At 44.1% G+C, this 12,609-nt stretch overlaps 1 long non-coding RNA gene across 2 annotated transcripts in view; it reads right to left on the bottom strand.

Moving 5' to 3' along the window:
• LOC108112514 overlaps positions 1 to 12,609 on the bottom strand; it is a 42,795-nt gene that overhangs the window by 21,353 nt on the left and 8,833 nt on the right. For both annotated transcript variants that reach the window (XR_001772657.2, XR_001772658.2), the window contains exon 2: positions 7 to 108. This is a non-coding gene — a long non-coding RNA (uncharacterized LOC108112514). The remainder of the gene's footprint in view (positions 1 to 6; positions 109 to 12,609) is intronic.

Below are 12,609 nucleotides of genomic sequence, written 5' to 3'. Positions count from 1 at the left end.
ACTTACCTCAACTACCATTTCCATCCGTTTGCATTAAGATTTCCATCTTTCCATCTTTGTCAAAAGAGCGTGGCAAAGGGAGAGAGTGAGAGAGAGCGACGAAGACATCTGCAAATAAATGGAGAAGAAAAAAGAAAATATTAGACTAAGCTCTTTTCTCTGGCTCTACAGTCCTTTTGCTCCTCTCAGAAATAAACATAAAATTCACATTTGTCACCCAAGTTTTTAAAATAAAACCCCTCCCCCCACTCTCCCCCTTCACAGATATATCAATCTGCAGTCACATGAGGCGAGGACCGAATGCCACGCCCACTTGTAAGACACAGCCAAATGGGTGTAGCTTTTTCAGCATTTCATGTTGTGATTTATTTTAAATTGCGTTTAGTTTAGCACGATTTCTCTTTCGCTCTCCGCCTTCTTGGCTCGGGTCAAAAGTGACTGTCTGAATGTCTCACTAAGCTTATTTGGCCGTTTTTAATGTCATTTTAAAGACAGCCAAGTGACAGGGAACCGAACTCTAACGAAAACTGAAAGCCGAAGAGCCCACCATATTCCCACAATCGGAAGCTGGACTGTGTGGGTAACAAAATATGCTGTCATCACGATTATCCTTAACGTCGTATGGCTGCCAATGCCAGTTGTTTCCTTTTCCGTTATAACCCTGACCAAAACACACACACAGACATACTCATATGTGATTCCATTCCGGATGTGTAAGAATTTGTAAAACGACCCAGAAGCGAGTCAGAGGACACACACAGAGTGTAGCACAGGACATGGGGACATAAGGATATATAGGACCTGTTTGAAAAACGCACCGACGACTCACTCTTCGATAAAAGCCAAAAAAGCAGAAGGCAAAAGGCAACCGGACCCAATCATCTTGCTTGTGAAAGTGCGTTAGCTGCCGAGTAGAAAAAACAACAAGAACATCAAAAAAAAAGGGTGTCCTTCGTTCGCCTGACTAGTCAGGATAACAAAAATACCAAAACGAAAAAACAAGAAAGGGATGACGATAGAGAGTCTCTTTGTTGTCTGCTAATTTCGTTTCGGCATTTTTTTTGCCTCCTGCAGATGTCTCGAACTGCTCTGTTTTTTCTTGGCTTGCATAATTCTTCTTTATTTTTTCGTCGACTGCAAATTGAAATTTAAAATTTATGCAAATTTTCTCTCTATCGTTGCTGTCAAGGCAAAAGGGTTTTCATTTTTTCTCTCTTACAGGGGGAAACTTCAATTTGATTTCATTTTTGATGGTGTTGGTAATTGTGCCAAAATGGGACCAGCAAAATACAAAAAAAAAAAAACGTAAAGAACCGACAGCGAGAGAGAGAGTTGGGAAAACACAATGGGAAAACTCTGGCAAATTAATCGAAATTAAGTCCGAACATTTTTATGGCATACTTGAGGGCGACGCCACGCCCAGTGGGGTGAAAAAATGGGTAAGCCAGTAGGCTGGGGACTTTATCTAAAATCTACTGGCATGCCAACGCCATTACAGACTGAGTTTCAGTTCGCTTAATCACTGTCCAGCACGCAGTCCTTTTGGCTTTTCCCCCGAATTTTCCATCCCATTTTCCCTACTCTTTTTAGTCACATATGAGCTGCTGCTGCTTCTGCTACTGCTGCTGTTGTTGTTAGGCTAGCACATCGTCATCGCCAGCGCCGCGTGCAATTAATTAAAAACAAACAAATTTGAAAATGCACGACAGGCTCAGCGGGCACACAAAAAAAGAAGGGGGCAGAGGCAGGACACTGGGTCCCTCTCTCTCGAGAGAGAGGAAGCTCGCAGATTCGGCAGAGGAAGCCAAACTGTCAATGAACAATGCCAGCCAGCCAGCAGCAGGACACTCCGGACCCTGGACTATGGTCTGTGGACAGTGGACAGTGGACAGTCGCCTGGCAGGCGACAAAGTTGCTGCCCTAAGCGTTTTTTAATGCACAGCGCAGATTTCCTGCAGCTGCCCAGCTCTGTTCCCTCCCCTCTCTCTCTCTCTCTCTCTCACACACACTTTCTGTCTCCCTCTCTCTCTGGGGCCCTTTGGTAATTTCGTTTTATTATTTTGCAGTTTTCTGTTGCCAGCTCTGCTCCACTTTGTAAATATTAAATTATGAGCGGAGAGAACGGGCACAGCCCTGGAAAAAAAGAGGAGCAGGAAAAAAACTACAGAAAAAAAAAGAAGAAGTAGAAGAAACGAATCAACGAACTTCTGAAATTTCCCAAATGGAAACAGGAACACGAACACGAGAACACGAAAAACGGGGGCCCGGGCACAAAAACAGATAACAGTTACGCTTACGGCCGTAATAACTGCAGTCTGCCGTACGGAGTACCGCACTCCGGCCAACGTCTGCAGTTGGCAGTTATGACACCAGGTGAGTGCCCATCCCCCATCAGCCATCTCATCCCTAGGGCTTTTCCAGGCTTAAAATGGGAGTTACTTTTCAGGGTATTACCAAAGTACTAAGAAGTTGGCAGGACTCGCTAACTGGATAAAGTATATAAATTATTGATATAAGGGTAAGTGTGAGAAATGGTTTTGGTCTGGATTTGCAGCTGACGTGGAAAGTGTTTTTAATTAAGGGGAAATATTTGCTTGAAACTATAATTTAAGGTTAAAAACATTATTAGAAGTTTCTTTTTTGTAAAAATGTTTCAAATATTTATTTCATCTCAAGTTTTGACCCTTTTCTGCTGACTTGATTACCTTTCTTGGGCATTTTGAGCTTCCAAATACCTTGATATTTGACCTTTCTCCTTATAGCCCAGAAAACCAGAACTTGATATGCCTAGAGTACCCGGAAAACTCGATTTACTTTATTAAATCTGTGCTGGCCCTGGCTTTCTCTGCATTTCTGTTTGTTTTCTGGCTTCACGGCCGCTTAGGCACCAAAAATCCCCATCGCAACGTTGCGTATACGTAATGTGTGTGTATGTGCAAACTGCTCCTGCGAATCCTCTTTGGCTGTACTCTTTCTGCTGCTCCTTCAACAATTACATGACGCCTTGGCCCTGCAACCAGCACCATATGCAGCAAATGGCCCTAGTGCCTGGGAATGGGCTTGAATTCATACATGGATATGCCAATGATGATGGTCATCGTGCTAACTGCTTTAAGTGCAGACAGAGAAGGCGAGGATAATCCTATAGTGAAAGAGAGAGAACGAGACGAGTACGAATACGAGCACTTCAGTGAAAAATTGAAATTGAAAAAACGACAAAAGTTTGCGGCCGCATCCGGAGCAGAGTCCTCATCTTCCTGCCCGAATGCTCCGCCTCTGCTTCCTGCCTTCCGCTCCACAAGCCATAGCCCATAGCCCATCCCGACGTCATCATTCGCATTCGTGTCCTGTGCCTGCTGCTGTCGTTTGTCGCATGCAATAAGTGCTAGTTGAGTGGCGGCACTTGAAACCAGAGCCACACATTCAATTGGCCGTCTCTGGAACCCTTTCCCTGGCCTGTCCATGTCCTGCCCTGGTTTCAATCCTGTCCTGCTCTAACCCACTGCCCATTCCATGCGACTGCCCTTGCCGATTGCATGTGTTTTCCAGCGGCGCTTCGGATTTCACTTTTGGCCCTGGGTGTCGTTGCTGGCGACCTGACGCCGCCATTTCCGCCGACCAGCACGGAAGTGGCAGTCGTGGCCCCTCTCCCCGCTTCCTCCCCGCCCCTTTCCAGCACCTTTCATGCCCCCCTTTAGCCCCCTTGACGATCCTGCGGATTTGCTGCCGCGGCCATTGCATACGAAATGTGTTGCATACATTTGCGGGCAGTGGCAGGAGCTCGCCAAAAAAAACTGAAGAAGAAGAAAAATACCGAAATACACACGAAAAAAAAGCATATAGCAGCTGCAATCAAAATGGAAATAAACGCGAGTGGAAACGAGGCGGGCAGAATGAAAATTCCCATAATAATGGTCGTGCCGAAGGAATACAGGACATCAGGCGCTTAGAGGACCTGGCTTTTCTTTCTTTCTTTTAGGATTTTCTTTTCATTTCTTTTTTTTGCTAACCGGCGCTTTCTATGCATACAAAAAGGTATGGTGCAAGCGAGAGAGGATCCAAAGAGCTGGTAATGTCCTTCAGCAGTGGCAGCCATTTGCCAGTTTGCGGTTTCCGTTTCGCGTCCTTTCGTCGTGCAATTTCAGTTTTAGTTGAGTTTTTAGTGGCGTCCACAACTCGGCCATTTAAGCACATTTGTCGTCTCATTGTCCTGCCAACCACTGCCCTTCCTCATCCCACTTCTCTGACCACCGCTGACAGTGTGCTAATTAGAAGTCCTTGTTGCTTGTGGCCACAACAAAACAGACGTCGTCCACAGGCTACAGGACACCACTACTACTACAACAACTACTACGACTACTACTACTACTACTACGACAAATACTACTACAACTACAGGACAGAATGGCACATAAAACCAAAAGGCAGGGAAAACAATGAAAACTACTTTCGGGCCAAAGTCAGAGTATACAGGCAGGCAGGCCTTCGTTTTTGGCCATAAACTGCATAGATGTCCTGGCCACTTATATGTCCTGGCACGTTTTGCGTGGCCTGCACATTTTTATTGTCCTGCTCCTTGCGATGTGTGACTTTAATTTCGAGACTGTGGGCCAAGATTCCACCACCAGCAGCATGAGCCCAAAGAAAAAACCGCAGGAGAGAAATGCTCAGCCAAAAATATAAATAATTGCTTTGCTTGCTCAACTGTGAGGGAATGTGGCCAGGATATATGGAGTGGGGCAAGGGCTGGTTGGCTGCCATTGTCTTCCAGTGCAACGCACATTAGTTCTCGTCTCAGTCGGCAAGCCCCCCTATATATATATGTATATATACCACTCTGAGTTTTAAGGGGGCTTAGGGTCTCGGACCACATGACTTCATTTTTCCCCGGGCTGGAGAGAGCATTTATAAAATAAAATTTGTTTATTATGAAAATGCAGCGATGCGAGATAAGCAAGTGCCAGTTGCGAGCACCACAACAAAGTTGGCCACTTGACTGGCCAGCTCTATCCATACATATATTTTACCCCTCCCCCTCCCACAACTTTCCACCCCATCCTTATCCTTGTTAATTGCTGCGGTTTCCGACTGCTTGCCAACAAAAATAAATGAATATTTTTGCGCCAGCTTAGACATGAGTGCAGAATAAATTGTTTGGCATCTTCTGCTAGCTGAATTACGCTGCACTTGTATCTGCAACTTGTATCTTTGTTGGCAAATCATGTGCCTTGGCGAGACTTGGCTGAGTAATTGCCAGAGCATAAATAAGCCAACACCACACCACCCTCTACTTTTGATAACCCAATGAAGTTTTATGACCGGAAACGGAAATGTGAGCTTAGCCAGTGGCAAGTCAAAGAAGAAAAACAACACAAAAAAAAAAGGAAAACACTTTAATGGCCGCATAAAAAAGCTAAGCGGTAGCATAAACCTTAATGAAAGCACTCGGAAAAGGTGGCAACAAATCGATTAAATCGAATATTTGCCAATATTCGAAAGGCTTTCCCTCTGATTTTATCTCTATAGTGGATAGCTACTGCTACTGCTGCTAGTGCTGTGCATAATTTATGCTGGCCATAACTCAAAGTTGCGACGGCGAATGGTTAAAAATGTCTTGCAACTGCAACCATAATTCCTACAACTCGACGGCAATAAATCACAAAATTTTCATCTTCCATCTGGTTCGGAATCTGTGGCCCTGGTCGAAAAGGATGGAAATGCATTGGCTGAGTAGCTGGAAAAGCAGAAGCCTTATACATACACACGCACACGACATTAACATGTGACAGACGCCAGGGAAATGGGAATTTCCCAGCCCTTTTCCTCTGATCCCCGTTCTTCCTCTCATACTGCCTCTTCCTGCTGCAGTTGCTGCTGTTAATTTCATTCATTATTTATGGTTTACCTCAAAAACGCATCAGAGCTGGGGCATCGAAGGGCAGATGGCAGTTGTAACAGGCAAGCCTGGAAACGTGCAACGTACAACCAGCAATCTGCCACCTGCAACTTACAATCTGCAACCCCTTCCCCCTTTCAGGGGCAAAAGCTCACTCCCTCAAATGTACACCACTTTTAATTAACAAACGCACGAAAATGCTATTTTACATGAGACATGTTTGACTAGATGGGTGTCAGGGGGGGGCGGAAAAGGCTTGTTGTTAGGGTGGAAGTCAAACAGATATTGCATGTGTGAGTATTAAGGCAAATCTGCATATATGAGAACGTAATAAAAAAGAGGAAGAAACATAAATGGATGTGGAAAATATAATGGCTTCATTAATAAAACCATTTAAGTAGCTCGCTTTTATAGGACCTTAATAAATTAGAAAATAATGGCACACTTCATAAATGTCAGCTAAAATAAATAAGTATAAATATAAGATAATGAGTAAACAGAAATATAAACTTGAATTTATGAAAAACAAGTACTTAAATAAGTGATAATTTCATATGTATAAAAATAGAAAATAAATAATCGAAATATAAAGTGAAATGCGAAAATATTTAAACACTTCTTGATGGGAAAATAAAGTAACCAGTTTAATATCTTCTTTTTCTCTTTAATTTTTAAATATTTTTCCTCTAATTTCTAATTGAATTTTCTTAATTGTTTCTTCTTCTTTAACGTATCCCATTAGCCTAGTTTTCCTTACATTAAGTATTCGCCGCGTGGTCTGCATTGTGCGATTTGTTTTTTATTGCGGTGAGTGCATTGTTGTGTCACCTCCTCTCCCCCTCGATGCAATTAAGAGCTGGCATTAATCAACAGGCTCCAGCCCCCTTGTAGCCCCCTAACCCCCTAAACTATTACAGTTTTTGGGCAGCTCCTGGTTGCTTTTTTCTCTTGGTTACTGCTGCCCGACTCTACCCCTGGCTGTCCCGCGGAGGATGCTTTAATTTATTTAGACCAAATACAACGCAAGCGAAAAATGGCAAACGACAGAAATTTATCTCCAGCACGCCTTGTCGCATAAATTATGTCGAAGAGGAGAGAATTCCCCCTCGTCCCTCTCGCCGTCTGGCGAAATTAATGAAAGCAACGCAGCGCCGGCGAAAAGATGCCGAAGCAGCGTAAAACACGAGACAAAAGACAGTTAAAATGAACTAAAATCAAATGAAATGTGGCCACCAGGGGCGGCGAAAGGGGGCGGGCCTAATGACAGCCACAATGGGAAGGGGGAAAGAAGGAGGAGGAGGCAGCAGCAGCAGGAGGATGAGGAAAGAAAGCGAGCGGTGAATAGGAAGCGGAAATGAAAGCAGCAATGCCGAAGGACAACGCTGAAGATGCGAGACGCGATGCAGTGCGACTGCTGCATTGGGAATGCAACAAATCACAAGTGCAACAGCAGCAGCAGCAACAGTAGCAGCGGCAGCACGGCAGCAACACTGCAGCAAATGTTGCATGGCAAATGCGATTGTCAAGCAATGACCTCATTAAGGAGGCGTGGCCAACGGAGGCAGGAAGTCGATGTTCATCCTGGCTGCCAGCAATGCCATACTCTCCGCCCACCCCCGCATTAATAACTGCCAACCGCAAACAATTATGGCGAGATGGGAAGTGGCAACTTTGGGGAAAAGTTGGGGGTGCACTCAGGAAAAATTTCTTGAAACTCAGAAGAATTTTCATCTTGTAGGTACTAGAGAAAGCTCTTAGCTTAATCTAGAGACAGAAACATCAGTTTGTAGTCTTCTCATTTTCCCTCAGTGTGTCTAACACCTCAGATGCAGTGGGTGGCACGTTTGGGGATGGCAAATCCTGCCGCAGGCGAGCTGTCAGCAAGCATACAACGTCATATACGTCAACGGAATGCGAGTGCGAATGCGAGGAGTAGCAGGGAGAGGTTTCAAGGGGTTTCAGCCTCTAATAATGGCGATATAATCAGTGCTAACAAAAAGCGACAAGAGGAGATATATATAGAGAGAGACACTTAGATGGTAGATAGGGAGAGCGAGAAGATAGGAGCCATACAAAGGTGACAAAATGTGACAGCGCTAAAAACGGGACAATGACATGGCCACGAGAAAACGCTTTTCCTGCCACAACCCAAAAAACGTTGTTAAACACACACACACAGAGAGAGAGGGAGCAACCCACAGAGACACCTGTCAACCGCACTCAGGAGCGAACTGTAAACTGTCATATCCTTAAAGCGGGCTAAGCCATAACCAAGACAACCAAGAACAAATTACATCGCATTTAAGTTTCATAATATGCTTAAAATGAAAACGCACAAAAACTTTTCCAACTCCCCAATCCCCGCCGCCCTAAGTCATATTTTCTTTTGAGTATTGTCAGAAACTAAACCCCGAAAAGCACCTGGCAAAGAGGCGGGACGAAAGGACGAAGTACTCACCTGACAGAACACCCAGGGAGCTCTGGCCCTGCTGGTGAGTGGAGTCTGTGTCCAAGACAATGGGCTGCGACAAGTGCAGGAGTCTATAAAAACGAACGAGCTGAGAGAGGGTGATGGAGAGAGAAGGGCGTTTTGCTTCGCAGACAAAAACTAAAAACTTGCAAATGCACAACGTTTGGAGCATTGGAGCTGGAAAACCGCATGCTCGACATGGAATAGAAAGAATAAACTAAGAACTGCAACTACAGGAACCACATCTCATTGTCTGGGTCTTGTTCAGCCCTCATCCCCCGTCTTACCTCTACCGAAAAGAAAAAACTTTGCTTGCATTCTGTGCTTAAAAAGGATTGCAACAGCAACAGACAAGACAGCGAACACAAACATACAATTGTGTGGGTGTTGCCGTCTACACGGCCATTGTTGCTCCTTTTGCACCACTGCACCACTCAAAAATAGCAAAAAGAAAGTAGAGTGTAGGAGGTGGTGGTGCTGCTGACAGCTGTTGGCATCGCTTTTAGGCTGCAATTTTATTTACACTTTATTGACTCGAAATCAACTTGAAAACATTTCCCCCTTTTATGTTTAAGCAGTTGTTTAATTTAACCAGCTAAATGGAAAATTACAGCAAGTCTGTTAATTGGCTTTCGGTGGTTTTAGACTAATACAGTTGTTGGACTTTGTTGAACTTTGAACTCGCCTGCAATGGTGTCACCTGCGGCGATTTCTTAGAAAACCCTTGCTTTTCAGCTGCCTTTTCAAAAGGATTTCGAATTTTCCAGGCCAAAACAAATTTCGCTGCAGTTTTCATAAATCATATATAAGCAGTGGTGGTGGGGGTGTGTTTTCGAGTGTGTGTGTGATAACAAATATGACCACATGCAGTGTGGGTCACTTGGAAATTATGACAACCTGGCCAAGAAAACACACAACGTGGCATTCCATAAGGAATGACAGGGAGGACATACACATTGTATGTGCACTTGTTTGCTGGGAAATTCATGGGCTCTTGGCAGCCGGCCCGGAAAAACCAGAGGTGGAAAAACTAGTAGCCGTAGAAGCTGAGGCAGCAACAGCAGCCCACGCCAATTGGCAGAAAACAAAACATGGCCTGCAGGCCAGGGGGGCTGCCACTCATTGCCAAAAATGCCCCTTCTTCCTGCCCCCTTTTTACCTTGTTGCCCACACAGCTATGGCAATGGCTATGGGGTGTGGCCCAGTTTTTAGCCAAGGACTTGGCCCCTTTTGGCTAACAGCAACCCTTCTTTCTTTATTTGGCAATCAGCTTCATCTTCTAGTTTCTGGTTCTTGTTCTTGCTCTCGTGCCTTTCATGTTTGCCAAACGGAACTTTGGCTCGTTAATATATTTCTGTGCACAGCGGGCGCAAAAAGGATTCTACTTCCAAAAATAAAAACAACAAGAACAAGAAACAAACGAAAGAACGAAATCAAAAAAGTTTGCGACAAACGATGGCAACAAATTTGTTGGTAAATCTGCATAAGCAGTTTGCCATTTCAATCCTTTTGAAAGGTATTTTTGCAATATTAATTTCCCATGCAACCCTGTGACTTGGCCTTTTGTCAGTTAAACATAATGTATATGTGTGTGGGTGTGTGTGTGTGTGAGTGGCATATAAAAAATTCATTCGCCAACGCTCAAAAGTAGGCAACGGCAAAACGAAATATTTTCACGGCATAAAAGTGTCGAGTAATGGAAATGGATACTCGAAAACATAAAAGGACGAAAAAAGGCAGAGCGAGAAAAAAAAAGAAAAAGTGGGCGTAAAAGGGATACAGCTAGGCTAACAAAATAAAATGGTGCATAAAATTTTAATGCATATCAAATGATTTAATTTGACGCCACATAAAAATGCTTGCCAAAGTGTTTAAACAGGCAGTTAAGGGCGGCTGTGGGCGTGGCATGCGTGTGTGGTTTCGCTTAGGAATGGGAAAAAAAATACAAACAACAAAAAGCAAAAGAAAGCAAAGTCTCGTAATTACTTTGATGAAAAATGGCAGTTTCAGTGATTAAGCAAAGCCTGAAAGCAGGGAAAAGGAAGTGAGTCCACTTGTGTTAGTGCGTTTGAGTTAGTTTATGTGTGTGTGTGAGTGTGTATGGCATGTGGCACCATTCACTTGATTACACATACGCCATGTTGTGCGAGAGGCGAGAGCAGGAAATTAAGCCTGTGGACTAGGCGGAAGTGGCCAAAGTCAAACGATGTGCCAGACTTGCAAGTATGTGTAGGTACACAGGGAAAAAAACATATATAAATGCAGGGAAAATCCAAAACATGATATTTAAACCGAAAACTATTTATTTATTTGCCTAAAAAGCAAGGTTTTTAATAATAATATAGTAATTAAGTTCTCAAAAGTTCTAATTACTGTTCTTAATAAGGACTTTTAAGTTCAATATTACCCTAATCTTCCCTATGTGTACATTCCCCCAGTTTCCTTCATATGTGTGTGTGTGTGTGTGTGTTTGTGCATGAGCCTAATGATGTCAGCGGCAGCAAGGAACACGCAGTTGCCGCATTAGTTGTAATTGCCGCACCATGTTCGCCAATGATCGCCGCGTTTCAAGCCAACACACCCGAACTCCTTTTTATCCAACCTTCAAGGACCTGCAGGACCATAACTCAGCGCCCTGTCCTCTTGTGAGCTTTTAAGTAAATATCGACGAAATATGCCCGACCATGCTCGCTTCGCTCACAGCAAGAAAAAGAGACCCGCGACGACATGAAAAATCTAGCGACCGAAAAAAGCATCTTGCCATAAAGAATGCGAAAGAAAAATTGCAATTGCGATAGCGGCATCAGAAACTGCAACAGCAGCGGCAGCGGCAGCAGAAGCAACCGTACCACCAACAATGACAATAAATTGCAGCAAAAATGAGCAATGAGTAATTCATATGGTGAGACAGAAGCTCGAGTGGTAGGAGCGTGAGAGGAAGTCGAGGGAATAGCCGCAGAGCGAGCAATTCAACGGGCCATCAATCTTGACTGCTCACCCATCTCCAGGCTCACCCAGCTCCTCCATCTCTTTCCAAAAGCTGAATCTGCTGCCGCTCGTGGCGCCGCAGAGTCTACATCAATTTGGCAGCCACGAGGAGTCGAGGAGCTAAGGATTCCGAAGAGCCGGGGGTAGCTGTGGACCGAACAATACGGACAATACGGACTCACGGACGGACAGACCACGGACAACCAACGGACATGACGCGCTTTTATGTGGCTGCTGGGAATTGAAGAGGAGGTGAGGAGATGGAACAAAAAAGAAGGGGGAAAGCTGGGGAAAAGCTTGGTACGTGCGCGCTGAGCGTTTGTAATATGCTTGTAAAATGCAATAAATTTTGTTAGCTCTCACTCGGACAAAGTCAGGATACAGCACAGTAGCGGCATTGACGATGGCAAGCCATAAAACGCGTTTTTGATTTGCCTCAAAATTTATGTGAGCACATTAAATGCGAGACAGTCAAAAAAAGAGAGAAAAAAAAACTCCAGGCAACACCGGAGCAACAGATTGTTGAGTGCCATTATCTTCGTATGTTATCAGGCCAAGCAACAACCAGCAACAGCAACAACCAGCAACAGTAGCAACATCAGCGACAGGTGTTGTCGTTATATGTGCCATAATCTTTTTGACAACCCGCTGCATATTAAAGCAACGCCCCCGATGACAACAGAGTTGATTGCTGTTGCCTGATGGTTTTGATGTTGCTGCTGTCACTACGCTGTTGCTGCTAGCTCTCAGCAACTGTTGGCTGTTGATTTCATACTGATATCTCTAGTTGTTGCTTCTGTTTTATGATTGTGTTGCTAGTTGCTACTGGTCCTTGATTGATGTTGGCTTGTTGATTGTCAGAATGTCAGGCTGATGCTTGTTGTTCTAGAGTTTGGTTAAATGATGACTTTTGAGTTGGAGTTGCTGAGTGTTTTTGTTGATTGATACTAAGAACAGTTCGATTTGGTTAAATTGATTGCTTCTAATAGGCATCTATTCCAGTTGCTTTCATGTTGCAACACTTTCCCTGACAGCTGATGGTTGTACTTGGTCTCTTGGTTACTTTTTCTATTACCAAACTAAATATTTCTATTGACTTAACTCCACAGTTGCTAGTTCCCACTTTTAAGCCCATTCTATAGCCCATATCACTCTATTTCATTCATTTTTAAGCTATTTACCCTGACTACTGCTGGCTCTGTCTAAAATGTACTTTTATCTCCCAAACTTATTAGCAGTTCCGCCTCGATCTCTG

The sequence above is a fragment of the Drosophila eugracilis genome, unplaced genomic scaffold (genome assembly GCF_018153835.1).
Source record: "Drosophila eugracilis isolate 14026-0451.02 unplaced genomic scaffold, ASM1815383v1 contig_90, whole genome shotgun sequence".
Taxonomy (NCBI): domain Eukaryota; kingdom Metazoa; phylum Arthropoda; class Insecta; order Diptera; family Drosophilidae; genus Drosophila; species Drosophila eugracilis.
This window is presented reverse-complemented; position numbering and strand designations above follow the sequence as displayed.